Below are 16494 nucleotides of genomic sequence, written 5' to 3' on the forward strand. Positions count from 1 at the left end.
CTAGCAATATGATTCAATGAATATGACTATTAAATGATACTTACAATAATAGAAATATAAAGGTAATGCAGATAATTAATGGAGCAATGCACTTAGTGGACACTGAGCATAGGGACAAACCTCAGTATTTGGATAGCTGTCTACGAACAATGTGTAGCTACTGCCGTTCAGCTACTGACCTTCTCCTGAAACCCTTTAGTCTTTTTTTTTAAAAAGATCTTCATGATTTTTTTTGTCTCCTCCATGACTGTTCTTTCTTTTCTCATCCAAAGTCTCTCTGTAGTCTTTTTCTACCCCTTCTCTAGTATTTTTCCACCACTTCTTAGTATCAGTAACAGAAGCTGTTTGAGCAGAACAGAGCATACCATATTCTCTGAGCTCAGCAAACACATAACCCCAGCCAAAGCCCTCTCTAGGAAGCTCACGCATGTGCATTATTCTATCAACTCAGCCTGCCAGCTGGACTGTCAGTTTTTCCAATAACAACCAACTTCTGATGAGGAGCAAACAAAATACTGATAGTTCCAGCCAGACTGTATTTTTGCTACTACTAGTGACTCTATCAGTGGCACCTCCTTACAGATAGTAACTGCGCAACTGAAACGCTCCATATTCTCAACAGAGCAGCCATTTACTACTACGCTCCCAAAAACATGCTGATACAAATTTTCTTTAACAGTCTTTAAAATGACAGAAGGCTTTGCCACAGTACCCAACAGAAAAATCTTAATTTTTACTAACTCTTATGGTAAACAGAGATGTTAATAAATTATGTAGAGTTACAAACCCAAATTAAATCAAATTATTTGCATATTAATGTAGTCATTTTTCATAAAAAAACCCAATCAGATTGCTAAATGCAACTGCAATGAAATAAAGCGGAAGGGGGTACAGAAAGACACAGCTTCTCCATCCTTGCAAGTGGTAATACAGCCATAATAATCCATTCATCACCCCCTCTCTGCCCTCGAAATTACATGTTTATTTGCTTTTCTTTGGCTGATTAGTAAACTACTAAACACAGCTCACAGTAAGCTTTAGTAAATGGGAAATTAATTCTTAGAAACAGCTCAACTGTACAAAAAAAAATTTTACAAGTAACGTTATCCTTTCTAACATGCCTTTTGTCATTAGCATCCAAAGGGGCCCTGCTATTGCCCTTTTCAAACACTTGAGTATGTTAATGTCCATAATGGTGACCTAATCAGTTTAGGTGTATCATCCAAACAGTTTCACAGAAGTAATTGAAAGAATGTCATTGAGGACTTGCAAATGTAGTGTGCTTCAGCATGTCTGCAGAGCAGGCCAGAGTGTGACGGATGGCAGCTACGTTATACTCCTTCTCGAAAGCTACTGATCTCTTGCATAAAATCACATTCTAAAACAAGGTTTCATTTGGTATTTAAATGAATAAAGCATGGAAGCACTGTTAGATTCAAGTTCTGGTAAGAGCTGTGAGATATTCTTCACATAAAAATCCTAAATTTTGAGCTTGGGATCAGAAGCTATACCCACAAAATATAGCTTAATACAGCCTGTCGGCAAAATATAAAGCTGTGTAAAAATAGGTGCTTGAGTCCTTGCCCTGAGCATGACAGTAAATGTCTTGTGTGTGCAAGCATGAGAAAATTTCTCCTAAACTGAAAACTGTAAATTGTTAATGAATAGAGCATAGAAAATTAACTTATAACACCTTTCCATTTTTTCTTTTATCTGATTTTTAAAAAGTTATAGTAACATAAGAAGAAGATATGGAAAAGGCCTAGGATGATATTCTGATTTTATGCAAAAATGGCTGAAGAATCTGGTATTGATTTTAAAGTGAGGAGTAAGGCCATACGCAAAGCACTTCCACTTGTTTTGCTAGCAACGAAAACAAAATATTTGTGTCACTAACAAAATACTAAAGGTCAAAGTTTTAACCAAGAGGCATATTACGATCTTTTATCTTGTGTACATAGCTAAGAAACACCAGCACTGCACAAACGAAGTATCTTGATGAAAATTCTCCAGCTTTCAGCACCCCACTAAGTTCTTCAAAACATGTTTTGTAACGTGAGGAGGCAAAATGAAATGCAGAAACAGATGTTCTTCCCTCCTCATTTGCTCAGAAAACATTCCCTCTAAATTAATTCAAGTCCCTCCCACTCAGTATAGAGATTCCTCTTTAAATACCATGTCTTTTAATCATCAATAAGGAAATAAAAAACACATCAGACAATAATATACTCATAACTGACAACAATAACAATGAAATGGAGCCGCTATGATGTGAAAATGCCTTACTAGGAGACCTATTATGTAAAATACACAAGACTTGAAATTCTCTCTTTTTCTTGTACTGGGTTTATTTACGGCTCTATGCTTGTTAACGCAGGGGATGTCTGGATTGAAGGAAGCCATGGGAGAAATAGCAAGTGGAATCAAAGTGAAAGTGAAAATGGCCTGTGCCTCCACCGGGTTTCCTATATTGCTTTTATAGTCCTCAAATGTAATTGTTATATTTTGTATGTTTTTTCAGCTCGGATCATCCGAAACCTTTTGTGGGGTGTGATGCAGCCCATCCACCTCCGTGCTGTAGAGTGCAGCACAAAGGCACGTAGGAGTGTTTGGAGGATGCAAAAGCCAGCTGCAGCAGAAGTGGAGGACTACTGAGGATGGAAAGAGCCCGTCCTGGGGCCTTTTCACCCACACTGCCCGGGGGATGGCCAAGCCCCATCCCAGGCGGCTGCAGTGAGCGTGGCCTAACAACCCATGGCTGTCAAAGAGGATCCGTGCCCAGGCGCCCAGAGCCTGCGCTGTCTCCCTGCTCCTGTTTTGGTTAGCAGCATGGGCATGGTCTAAGGCTGTGCCTTCTTGAGATTAATTTTTATAAGGTATCTTTCTCCTTCCTTCATGCTCGTGTGACAATTTTGCGCTTCTGTGCTGAAATAACAATGAAATCACCTTCTAAAGCTTCTTTCAGACAAAAACCAGCCGAAGTCTGTTTCGCCTATGGTGCTACCTATTTTCAAAAGAACCTCTTGAATTATCTTTAAGACATCTACATTTACCTGCACGGGGCAGAATCGTGATCTGCAAAACAAAACAGCTGATGTATAGGATGCAGCATCCACACCACGTATTTCAGTGGGAGGTTAATTTAGACTGGTCCTTGGGTTCAGTGTCTGTTTGCAGGTGGTGTACTTTCAGTGTGCTTTCAGAGAATATATTCCAGTTTAGTTTCATCCTAAAGGAGTCCAGTTCATATTCTCCAAGGTGACTGCTTGATGTGAACAATCCTCTTTTAAAATCCATAAACAATTATACTCCAGGCTACAGAAGAACAGTTTTAACCAAATTGTTTCATTTTGCAGTGAAACCAGCAGAAATGCCAGTGGTCTGTTTTGTCGATGTTTTTATTTAATTTACTTCAAATCGCTTGTCAGGAGCTACATTTTTTGCTAACAGTTAATTTTAAATTAGGTCTTCGTGATGGAATTGAGATGGTAGGTAGGTCCTAGTGTTGACTGATAAACAAGGTGGTACTTTCCTCCCCACAACACTATCTCTCCTCTGTACATCGCCTGTGCTCAGTGAAAGGGTGTCACTCATGCTGTCTGGGGCCAAATTTCCCCATCCAAAATAAGAGCGGAGGCTGCAGCCCATCTGCCTGGAAGGGGACAGCAGGCTCTGGAACAGCCCAGTGGTGAGTAGGTCAAACAACTGTGTCTCTAAAGGTCCAATACCTTCCAGATGTACTGTCTGGTTCCTTCAGTGGCAAAGTGGTTAAATAGAATGATTTAGTTCATTCTGTTCTCCTGTAATATTTCAGAAACGAAAATGAAACCCGCCTTTACTTGAAAGTTTAAATCGCATTTCAACACAAGCTTGGGACTTCTTTCAACTCTTGAAAGGCATTCTTCTGTAAATGAAAATCTGAGCTGTTTTCAACTGGCTTAAATGAGCATAGCTCCTGGGCTTTGTATAAAAAACAAACAATCAAGAAAAAAACTACCCCGGAAAGTATACTCTCACCCAATGGTAGAGTCCTACCCATGTGCTCTTGGCTCTCACACTCCGGTGCAGCACCTTACACTGTTAAACATATTTTTCCCCATCTCTGCTGCTGAGAATCAGTTGGCTGCTTCTGTTCCCTCAGCTCTGCAGTTGTTTTTATTCCTTCAGCTACATGCTGTTATCATGAATTATCTGATTTCAAAGAAAAGAAAACGTCTCTTTTTGTAATAAAGCTCTTCAAGCTATCTAAAATATGTTTTCCAGATTATCAAGCTTTTTTTCACATTAGAATTTTGCTTTAACACAGATAAGCCATAGCTTCATCAAGTTTTAACTTGCCCAAACTAAGCAAAGGGCAGGCTGACTCACTGACAAGTAATAGAAAGAAGAGCTTTTCATCTCTATGTCACCAGCTGAAATTCAGCAAAGGTCATCACTGATAACCAACTGAGTTTTTGATGGCCTTATGAAATTAGTTGATGGTCTTGGTATAGTGACTACTGGACAGATGTTCTTATTATAAAAACCATTATACCAACTGATAACCTCTCTTGCTCGACTCAACAGAGAAATGAGGAACTGAATGAGGTACAGGTGCTCACCCACTTTCTCACACCAGCAACTAGCACCTGGAAAATAAGTTTAAAGGCATATTGCCAGGGGTTAAGTGTGTTCCACCTATTCTGAAGCTAAAAGATTTCAGACAGCTAAGCTATTAGTCTATTACCTTTCTTAAATGCTGTGCTATTCCATTTTTTTGTTTTAGAAAAAAAAGAAAGAAAAGATACTGTCTCAGTCCAAAATTCAAATCAACCTAGGCAGTCAGGGCAAATTAAAACATTCCACAGTAACACTGAAAATAATGGGTGCAATAATATATGATTGAACAGTATAATTTTATAAGCCTCTACTAGTATCAAGTTCTTGTTATTCTGATGCATTTTCCATGTAAGTCTTTTCCAGTAGAAACCAAGACATTTGTGCCGTATAAGAAGAGACATGCTATGGAGTTGTTCGCTGAGGCTGGATTTTAACTTTTATTTAAAAGAAGACATCTTCATTAAAAGGAATGATAGAAAACCTTTATTTGTCTCCCCTTTTTAGGGGCAAATTTCTTCTGTTGCTGTCAAAGGTAATTTAAAAAAATGTATTTCTACTTGCCATGTACTCAGCATTGGAAGTTATTTTTCAAGTTAATTTTACCAATTCAGTTAATTATCAGTCATTTCAGAATAATAAAAAAAAAGATCCTAAAGAAAGATACTGCCAAGGTTGGCTCTGGATGCCAGAAACTCATTGCTTCTTCCTGAAACAAGCAGAATACATAATACTTTAGCAATTTTTCCTGCACTGTACTTAAACCAGATTTCCCCAGGGCTTGCAAAACTTGTGCATTTAGTGGAGACTGTTAGTTCATTCATCAAACGCATGATATAAACCACTCTGTTATGCACCTTCAAATCAAAAAAGATTAAAAAAAAAGGAAAAAAGATGCACACAAAGGTAACGGTGCTTACTGAAGGACATGCTTTTTAGTGCTTGGCTGTACAAAAACATGCTCACGCAAACAACTGTCGCAGCAATTATTTATGATTAAAAAACATGAGAATGTTGTGGTGACTTTGCATTAGAAGACTAGTATATGTCAATTGTTTTATTCATGATAAACAGATCATTTAGTTGGAAAAATCCCATCTGCCTAGATATATCTCTTATTATTTATGAGAACCATGTTTAGGAATGCAGGCAGCACATGTGCATAATTAATCCTGAAGAGAATTAGACATTGTTTGATTCACAGCTGAATGCAATTAGCATTAGGAAGTTTACATATGTTGGCAATAACACAGATTAGCAACTAAAGTGCTTGTTAAAAAATTTAACCTGAGGCTGCTGGAGCAGACCTCTCTTAATGATGCTTTAAATGTTGTTGATGAAGTAATAATCAATTTTGTTTTATAAATAGTAAATCAAGAATTTAGGTCTAATTAGCTGTGCTACAGATCACTTCACTTACATATCCAATGTACATGTGATGTGTGCTGTGAACTTTCTTTGAGTCTGGTGTGCAAACAGTTGTTAAGGGAAAGATGTGATCCCTTCTGTTAAAAAAAAAAAAAAAAAAAGAAAGAGAAAAAAAAAGACACAGATGGGGAAGAATGAGATGTCTGTGGTGGGAGTGACTCTATGCTCCTGGCACTCAGGAAGGAAAGAGCTTTTCCTTTGTTATTTCAGAGCTTTTTAACTGAAGGATGAAGAAACAATGCCTTGTCTGCCTTTTTAAAATATAATAATTAGATTATAATTCACAGTCTGTGAAATGAAGCCCTCTAATGGAGAGGGAGGAGGAAGAGAGAATATAAGTGATGAAAGTGAGGAGGCAAAGTAAAACTGAGCTGTAATTGTTTTCACTTCAACTTTAAGAAGTTCAACATTAATTAAAATGTTTCTGCACCACTCCCCACCAGATTGGCACAAAAGAGGGCTGGCTGGTATGTGCAGCTGCTGACTGGCAGGGATGTCAGTAAGGCAATTGCCAGGAAGGCTGCAGTTGCACACACAGAGACCCATATATTCTAAAGATGATGTTGCAATTAGAGCAAGCAGTTCTGTTTTTATTCAAGTAGCAGGTCAGCATTTCCTTCCAGGTAAGAAATTCATACTTTCTGAAACACCTAAAAGGGTTTGAAAATTGTTCCAATATATCTTTGCCGTCACTTTGGCTTAGGGTTTGCTTTGTTTTTTCTCATCTTCAATTATCTTTATTTGCACGGGAGATGTTCAGAGACATAAACTTCAGCTGAGCACCTACCATGCCCTAAGAGTCAGCAGGAGCTGGATCCGTGAAGAGTTTTCCTTCTCCTGCAGCTATATTGACTTCTTACCCTCTAAGCGTTTCTTCAGGCGAGCAGGTGCTCTTGGGGGATGTATTGTGCAGTCCCTGTAATCACCCTCCGTACATCAGAGGAGCAGGAGAGGGTACTAATTACTAGCAGTGAATGAAATTACAGGAGGGTACTGCAGGCCCTCCTTCTTCCAGCAGATGCCTGTGTGTCCCCGCACCGAGCACAAGGACGGGCATGCCTATAGCAGGCTGGGAAGCCCATCGCAGGATGGGATGGATAGCCAGGAAAATTTTAAAGTAGCTGAAGGAAGAGGGAGCAAGCAGGGAGCCAGAACCGATGGGGCTTTGCTTCCCCCAGAGCCAAAAGAAACTCATTTTGCATGTGACGACACAAATCGGGCACTTCCTTACTCACTCATCTACACCGCTGCCAGAGACTGTAAATAATCTTGAAGCGGAGTCAGGGCTAAACTGGAAAAGGCATTTAGGCTCCTAAAAATGGGGAAATGTGCTAGCAGGCATTCGAGGATGAATAAGAGCTCTCGTCAGAGGAAGAGCGTGGAGCGCGGAGCAGCTTCGGTTGGCCGCGTGTCCTTCGGGGAGGCATGGAAGAGAGCAGCCAGCCCAGAGGATTTCCCTGGTGAATGGCAAGCTCTCCCCATAGCTCCAGGGGAGAGCAGGGAGGGCTGAGCCTACCGGGAAAGCCTGCGCACGTGCGAAGGCTGAGTGGCTTCTTCTTTAAATGATAAGTGTTGCGAATTCAGAAGTGCTGCTCCATCCCAGGATTTAACATCGGTTCCGCGGGCTGCGTGGGAGCTCGCGATGCTCCCCTTCATCGCTGCGACTGATCAGACTGTAAGCGTCACCTCAAGTTTTGTACGGAAAAATAGCTGTCTGCATCCAAGCTCAATTCTCAGTATTCTGTGCCTTCAAAGTCCTATAAAACCAGATGATTCCGAGGAGACATGGCAGCAGCCCGGTGCGATTTTAAGAAATTTCCGAGACACCCTGTTTGTTTATCTTTGTTTAGCTGATAGAGCCACATGAAAGGAACAGAATACCTCGTATGTCAGGAGACTAAAGTGAATTAATAGACTGCTGTATCTCACAAGAAAGGAAGGAAGGAACAAATGAATGAATGAACTTTGACTTTTCTTAAGTAGACAGGGCAGCTGGGCTCTGACTGATGTTTACAAAAGTAGAGATGCGTTTGAAGCAGCACCATATGGAGAACGGGGAAGAGTTTAAGGGTTAAGCAGGAAGAGCTTTAGGAACCAACAAAATTGAAACAAACCTCAACTCTAAAATACATTTATCACCCTTTACAGAAAATAAATTCTCATAAGCTAAAAAAGGGATCATTTCTGTGCAAGGTGCATGAGAAAATTAAGAATTAGGTCATAAGGAATATGAACAGAAGTAGCAGTTTGGATGCACCACAACAAACAGTTTCATTGCATCCAAACATTAATTATGACAGTCTATTGGGTAATGAGAGGAACTTTTCTTGTTCTCATGCCGTTCTTGCTCACAGATCAAGGAGCAGGTTTGAGGTCACTAGACTTCCTACAGTGCCGGCCCTTGCCTCTGTTTATGACTTGAAACAATAGAACCCCTAAGCAGATGCCTAGCTTCAGAAGCCTGAGTAGTGCTAGCTTAAATACTGAAATAGCATGCTCTATGTGTATTAATAAGTCCTTGAGTAACAGGATTGTTTATAATCACTGTTCCAATCGAAACAAATTGAACTCATAACTGACAGATTTATTGAAAACAAGGACTTTTCACTTCTGCCTCTTTCTAATATAACATGCTCTATAAGGTGAATAACATAAACAAAGAAAAAAGACCATTTCTTCATTCAATTCCTTTTCTTCAGCTGATGCACTGTGATATTCTTTTGCAGTTCTTTGCTGTATGCACTTTGGTAAGTTAAAAATACCACTAATGTACACAAAGAGTAGCCAAAGAAGATGCTATTATTTGTAGAATAGCAGTAGTAGCGTATTCCACTTTCAGCTAATTGTAATAATGTGCATATTTTCTGTGAGAAATAGGAAGAGATGTCACAGTCTAAATTATTCTATGTTGGCTTTAGGAGGACAAACATTTGTTGTTGACAACTATTTGATCTGTCTCATAATTCTGTCACAGCGACAAAATAAAACATTTTATTCTCCATTTCTGTGATCTTTCACCTAGATAAGAACCAACACCTGGCATCTTTTCAAATTTTCTTTTTTCTTTACATCAGTGGCAAAAGTTAAAAAGGTAACATGAAAAGAAAGATGAAAAAGGAATGCTGTTCAAATTGAAGGACTGCAGTTTCAAGTTTCAATCCTGTATCAAAACATCTCCGCCTCATCTTCTTTCTCAGTCATCACAAATGAAAAGTACAAAGAAGTACACAAACATCAGTACAATGCTGTGTGTGTATTGCTATCCAAAAATCACAGTTACAAAATTATACCTGACATATCAAAAACTGACAGTCACATCCTCAAGATTTTCTTCTGTTCGTTCCCATGGACCTTCTTTATTAATAAATCTGACACATAAAAAGCATCTGTATGACTAAAGTGTCAGTTACTGGAAAGACCGTTTTGATCTACTTCTTAACTTTTAGAAGAAATATTCTCTTTTTTATGAAGACAGGATCCATTCACTGACTGCCAGCTTTCAAATGACCATCTCTTGAAGTTTAATTTTAAGTTTTAAATAAATATTGTATGCATGCAGAATAATTATGATGCTCTAGAGAGACACTGTATAATGACATTGATTCTTTTTTATCTAAAAATGCCAAACCCTTGAGGCAGCAAAGTCTGTATTTGCCACAGATACATGGAGGTTCATTCTACATGTTAAATTATAATAGGTTGCTCATGTTTCTGTCGCTAAGTAGGTAGTGAAACTTCCATTGTAAACTTCAATTTTCAGCTGTTTAAAACTTAGTGGTAAAAATTGGCTTTGGTCAAACTTTTGGTATGGAGCATTTTAGCTGTGGAATAACTGTTCTATTAAAAATAAGAGAATTTGTAAATTCTGCTGTAATGCTGTGGAACTACTGAAAATAAAGCATATAGGGTTTGGATACATGTTAACACTCATTACTGAAACAAGCATTGCCTTTTACTAACAAATGTTGTGGACATGTTATTCATAAAAGTATACAGTTATTTCAATATAAAAAGAAACCGAAATCCCTACTTAAGTGTGAAAATTAGCATTTGTGCATGCAAAGCAGCTTCTCAATGTTTTTATTATATTCAGTATATCTAAATAAATGTTCTGATTTGATAATTAACCCAAAACCCAAAATTACTGCAAAGCCATAGACAAAAAGACAATAACATGGATAAAGATATATGCAAGCTCATTTTTTTAATCTGTTGTTTGGTTCACTCCTTAGGTTAGCAGACTTTTGTCAGGAAAGAGTGATTTCTTTTACTGAACATATATCATTTGATCATTGATAGTATGTACAGATCCTTTAAAAAATGACTGATATCTTGAACACCTGTATTTGCTTTAAAACTGCCAGCTACAGTGTTGTTACTATATTAGGTTTTTTTTCTTAATAGTAAAGAATAACAATTATATATATATAACAATAATATTACTATTAATTATTAATAATTCTTAATAACAATAAAAATGACAGTAATAACAGAATTAATGGACTCCTTCCTATCCCAATCCAGTATACACCTTTTGGGAACTACCATTATGCAAGTATTGAGAAGCAGGGGGAGAAGGCTCTGAAGACTACAGTAAGTACCCAGAAAAAATTTCCTTTGCAACCTTAGCTTTCATTAAGTTCCTTGAAAGATTCATTCCTTTCATTTAAATGCAGCTAGAAATTATTTATCTAATACTGTATTATATATTGATATGAAACTCCTACAGACTTTTTTTTGGGTGAGAGATGGGCACATTTGAAAAGCAAGTCATTCCACCTACCTAAATATCTATTTTATGGTGAGTATGCCTCTTACCATTAAGTCCTAGCAGAGTAGATGCCTAACTTTTAGATGGGTATTCTTAAAAAAGATGTTCCTATCTTATGGTTTAGGCTGCATAATGTCAGCATATTAATATCCTAACATTTCAGTAGTTATTCCTACGCAAATAACCCAACTGTGTTTAGACAAACCTGATGTCTAACAGAAAACACACCAAACCAGGCTGAAATGTGTAGACTAAAGTTGCAACTCTTCTTCCATTACATTTCATATATGGTTGGTTCAAATGGTTTGATGTTAGTAAAGCCACGAACCAAGTGCCTCCTGCCTCAGAAGGCTGACAGAAATTCTCTCCTCAAGGACATATCTTCATATGGACGAGAGTCTTCCTCCAGTGAACAGGCTCCTTTCCCCTGGTCTTCCCATTCAATCCTCAGCCAAGGTCCAGAAGGACTCACTGCTGTCCTAGAAATTCCTCAGAGGTCAGGATTAGCAGGAATATGCCAAAAGCATGCCATACTTTAGTCATGCAAACTTTGTTGCATAGAGAGCGGGATTCATCTCGCTTACTGTGAGAGTTCTCCACATGAGTTAAGCAACTAGACTCCTTGTATACCCACGGAGAGAAATGGACACTTCTGGAGAGTGATTCGTCTGACTTATATTGCACATCTATCTTGAGAGAAGATCAGTCATACTTTAGAACTGCTATTTCTTTCCACTGATTACAGACAGAATATAAACTATTCTTGGAGATGCAGATATCTGTATTAAGGACCTCTGAATTTAGAGGGCTGAATCCTATTTAAAAACAAAAACAAAACCCCACTCATTTTCTTTGCATATTCATAAATTCATTTGTGTTTTCCTTCAATAAATTTTGTTAGTACTACTTTTTTCATTTATAGCTAAATTTGCTTAATGGTTCATGCAGTATATTTTTCCATCACGTATTTTAAATGTTTCTCTGCTATAGATACAGTCTTGGAAAGAACTGTTGTTGGATATGCAGGTATACAAAACAAGACTATCTCCTACATTCATCACCATGTGCTGACTTTTCGACTTCCTTCCCTCTAGAAATAAAAATTTGCATTGGGTTTCCAGATTAAAGTCTTCTCATAAATGATTGAAAGTATTGTGACCCAGCTGTTATCATCATTTTAAAGCAAAATTGCCCATTGATTTTATGAAGACTTGCTCCAGAAATTTTTTAATGATTTGGCCCAGTGTAGATTAAGCTGAATATCCTTGTTTGCAGTTTTGTTTCTAAGATTCACTTCATTATTAATTCACTTAGTATTCATTGCAATTATACTGAGTATAATTGTTTGGTATTCATGTGGCTGTCAGAAGGATTTTTATAGGCCTTCCATTATAATTAGGCATACATTAATAGGCATTTAAAGCATGTTACCATTTTTAATAAAACTTGAAGATGTGGTCTACTAAAAGTGAAAAAGCCTAATAGTGAAATGTGAACGCTTCATTTTAAAATACATAGTTCTTACCCTTGAAGTTTCTGTAATTGGAGGTTTTCGAATTTCTTTGTTTGCCTGAATCCAGGACACTGACCTGGATTCAGTTAATGATGTACTGTCTAGTTATGTACCTCCTAAACAGAAGTACAGTGTCCCCTTGCAAGATATTTGGTCATCCAGGGATCTGCAAGACAGCAATAAGTAGGTCAGATAATACCCTCACCATTCTAGAAAACTCTAGAAAACCAGTATTGACAGTATTTCAAGTCCAAGCAGGGGAACTTTCTAAGGACTTTTATGGCAGGGTTTCTAGGTAAGAGGTCGTTTCCAGGAAGCACAGACATGTCCACAAGGACAGGCTTGGTGATTATCCATCATCTATTGAATTTTAGGCAGCCTAACAAGTCCTCAAATAAATCCTGTTAGCAATGAAGTGCATCTCTTTAATGGAGTCAGTAAGGCTGTCAACTACACCACGTTTAACTGCTTTACTGTGCTGTTCTGGTTTATAAGGAAAAAAATTAAACAGGTACATTGTATTCAGCCTCTATTCCGATGTGCACAAAGGCAAAGAAAAGGGCACAGAACCAGTGGCAGAGCAGTCCCTCTTTCTCTAAGCCCACTATTTATGAATATGTATACAGGAGCTAAATAAATCTCATAACTCTTCTATGTAGTGCGAAATATTTGTGACAAGAAAGGTGAAGAACAGCCTTTCTGAGGGTATCCTACAGGATGGTGGTTAGGAATGCTCCCTGGGAGACAGGAAACCTCTTCCAGCTCGGGAAGAAGGAGGGGACAGATCCTGGGTCTTCCTGGACCTGCTCAGAAACTGTTCAGCAGGGGGTTTGGATAGGAAGGGGATAATCTTCTTCCAGTAGTTTTGTGAAGTTAGCCCCAAAACAGAATTCTCAACCAAAATTTTGAAGCTGATGTAACTTCAAACCAGCCAACCTTACATTTCTCAGGAAGAGAGCATTTGCCGAAAAGAAATTGTGCCGTTCTAGGCAAAAGTAAGCCAAAGACAAAGCAGTGATGTGATGACACTTCCTTCTCTGTGCTTTTCTAATAAGGAATAAAACCTGAAAGTCTTCTTGGCCTAAAGACACTCTTATTATTACCTAAGTGTAGAAACAATTTATTACTCCTCAAGGCTGCATGACTTAAGCCAGAACTGAGACTGCACATGGTACATGAGCTGGACTTGAGGTCTACGTAATTTTTGTCTTTCTTGGTGTTATTTTGCAAAATACCCCTATGGAGTCATTTAGGGTTATTTTTTTGTTTGTGTTTTTCTGAGAGAAAGAAAGAGAAGGAGTTCTCTGATGGGCTTTATCTTAAGCCCCCATCAAATAACCTGTTCTAAGGTCAGGTTCACTTTCTAAAAATCTTCTTACAGTTTAAAGCTCCTGCCCGCTTTCATGTCTCAGGCCCATACTAGTTATACCTACAAAGAATCTTGCAAAAAAATATGACATCATGTGGCAACAGAGCAACAGGCCCAAACCATTTCAAAACTCCCTACTGCATTTTGCACAGTCTTCACTATGGTAAAATAATTAACATTGTGAGGATTATTTAGCAGCATATGAAAATGGGAAAGATAATAATGTCTCAGTACAGATTTGTATTTTGATCCAAATTGATTTTTAATAGCTTATCCTAAAACAAAATAAATATTTTAATACACGTAATTTCTCATGCTAGATAAAAAAGTAGATCATGTAGGTATAGAAGGGTTTCACAACTATTTGATGTACCTCATGTTACATGTACATTTAAGCAAAAGGAAAAGAAAACAAGGAAAATATATGTTAGAGTAAAGAATGAACACTAATACAACTCTTCATCTTAAATTGTGTTTGCCAGGCAGGACCTCCAAGTATCTCTCAATATGGTGTGAGATACCTTTAAACGGCTTTCCAAGTAAAAGGGACAAAATAATCATTTCCATATATCCTGTGGCTGTCCAACCGTGTGTTCATAGTTTCTTAAAATGTTTTAAGGAATGTAGTATGGACTAACCTATCTATACTATAATTAAATCATTAGCTCTTTCTTGGAATGAAAAGGAGTTTGGCACCTGTATATAACATAGTTCAGTGCCTTAAACAAATTAGCCTGTAAAGACCTATAGTCCAAAGTGAAGACAGCGTTCAATTCGATTGGTCTTTTTTCAATTTTTTTTTTTCCCTAAAAGCTAGAGATTTTATATGCCTAATGAAACTAGGGAAATTCATAAAAAATAGGTCATTAAAATTTAGAGTATAATAATTAAGCAACTATCTCCCCATGTGTCTTACTTGCAAATTAAGAAAACCTAAAAACAACATCATATTCCTACATATTGATTACCACCTAGAAAATTCATTACTTTCTAGCTTTGTGTGCTTCAGTCAAGGAGTTCTGCCTTTTTTTTTATTCTTCTTCCCCTTTTTTCCCCCTCCAGTTGTTAACGAAAGAAGCAGCATTTCAAGAAGAACAATTAGGTTGGTTTGTGACACTGGACTCCTTGGGGATAGTTTCAGAGCACTGCTGTAAGTAAGCCTGTAGGACACAGTTTCAAACAAACTACATTCCTACAAAGGGTTTTTCTTTTTCCTGTGCCGTGTAATGCACGCAGGGATGTATGTATTCAGGATGAGGAAAGAAAATGAATAAATGGAAGAAAAACAATAAACAAATTTAATGGTGTTTAATGGAACTCTTGTCTACATGCTCTCCCCTTAAAAATGATAATTTGTAAGTGCAAGTCCTTATCCTAAGGTGTGTCTTAGTCTAGACTGAGGCAGGAAACTCTAGGTCAGACATAAGGTAACTGAAAAAATGCATTTGATTTATTCATATCTCTTAATGTGAAATGTGTATTTGAAGAGACTAAAAATCTCAGAAAGACTTTTTTGCAACAGCCAATTACTCTCAGCTTTTTAATTCTAGCAATGCATTTGGAACATTTCCATTGTTCTAAGGGTTAAAAACTTCACCGTGACAATGACGAGCCTTATTACTCAGTCAAAGTAAATGGATCACCATATAACCTTTCAGAAATGTTCTTCCTTAAGCTATTAAAACATTCCATGCCCTTAGATGACAACAATTTCTCTGCCTTTTGAAATTTCTTTTCTATCCTGCAGAGTTCATAGAGATATGCTTGGTTAAAATCAACTTATATAAAACTATGCACTGTAAATTCTGACACTTCTGTTTGAATCTCTTTTCAAACACTTGTCTTTGCTCACCATAATAGATGTCAGTTCTTCTGATGTAGTTCAAGCATGAGCTTCATATGAAGACTCAGCTATGTCTATTGCATTTCTGAAGCTACTACTCACTGAAGTTTTGTGCTGTTTGACATCAAAGATAGGCAAGAATCACCTGCTGAGTTCACATGCATGGAGCAAAACATCTTCAAATCACTTGTGCTAGACAAAAGTTTTTCATATTAAGCTTTCACTATCATGTGGACTTAAAGACAAATGTAGTCCTTGTTAAAGTTGCAGCATCGTGTTATTAAACTATGCATCTGGGCCTCACGATTTATATAAGTTTTAAGACGAAAGATAATCATTTGGCTGATTTATTTTTTGGCATCAATTGCAAAGAATTCTGTTGCGCAAAAAAAATTGTTTTTCATTCAATATGCAGTGATTTTGCTCAAAGGTAAAAACAATTTGAAAGCGTGGCATGATCTAGCTTAGAAAAAACACAGTGCTCTACTTTTTCAAACTTTAATAGCCGACTTTTTTTTTATTGGTTTGAAAACCAGAAAGAGGCAACAGTTAAAACATATATTCTATATAGGGAAAATAAATGAAACAAATTCCTATCCTAAACATTCATGAATCTGGTTTTTTGTATAAGTTTAATCAAATAACATGCTGAAAAATAAATACAAATGTAGAAGAAAAAATATTTACCAAGGATCAAGAACTACTGTATAATGGATGGGTGTCTAATGGATGCCTAATCAGTATAGTAACTGTGCCATAGTTTTTAATCACAACTCCAGTGATGACTCTGTATGTAAACCATATTCAACATGAATATGCATAGGAATTAGATTTTGGAACAGTTGTGTACGAAAAATGTTTATAATTAAATGTCACCAAGTGACTGCGTTAAGTGCAAACCAAAACACAACAGGGCGTGTGATTGTTGTGAGATAATCTAATGCTTTGGGTGTGTCAGCTCAGTCAGCAGATGC

This window comes from Aquila chrysaetos, chromosome 5, assembly GCF_900496995.4.
Source record: "Aquila chrysaetos chrysaetos chromosome 5, bAquChr1.4, whole genome shotgun sequence".
NCBI classification, from domain to species: domain Eukaryota; kingdom Metazoa; phylum Chordata; class Aves; order Accipitriformes; family Accipitridae; genus Aquila; species Aquila chrysaetos.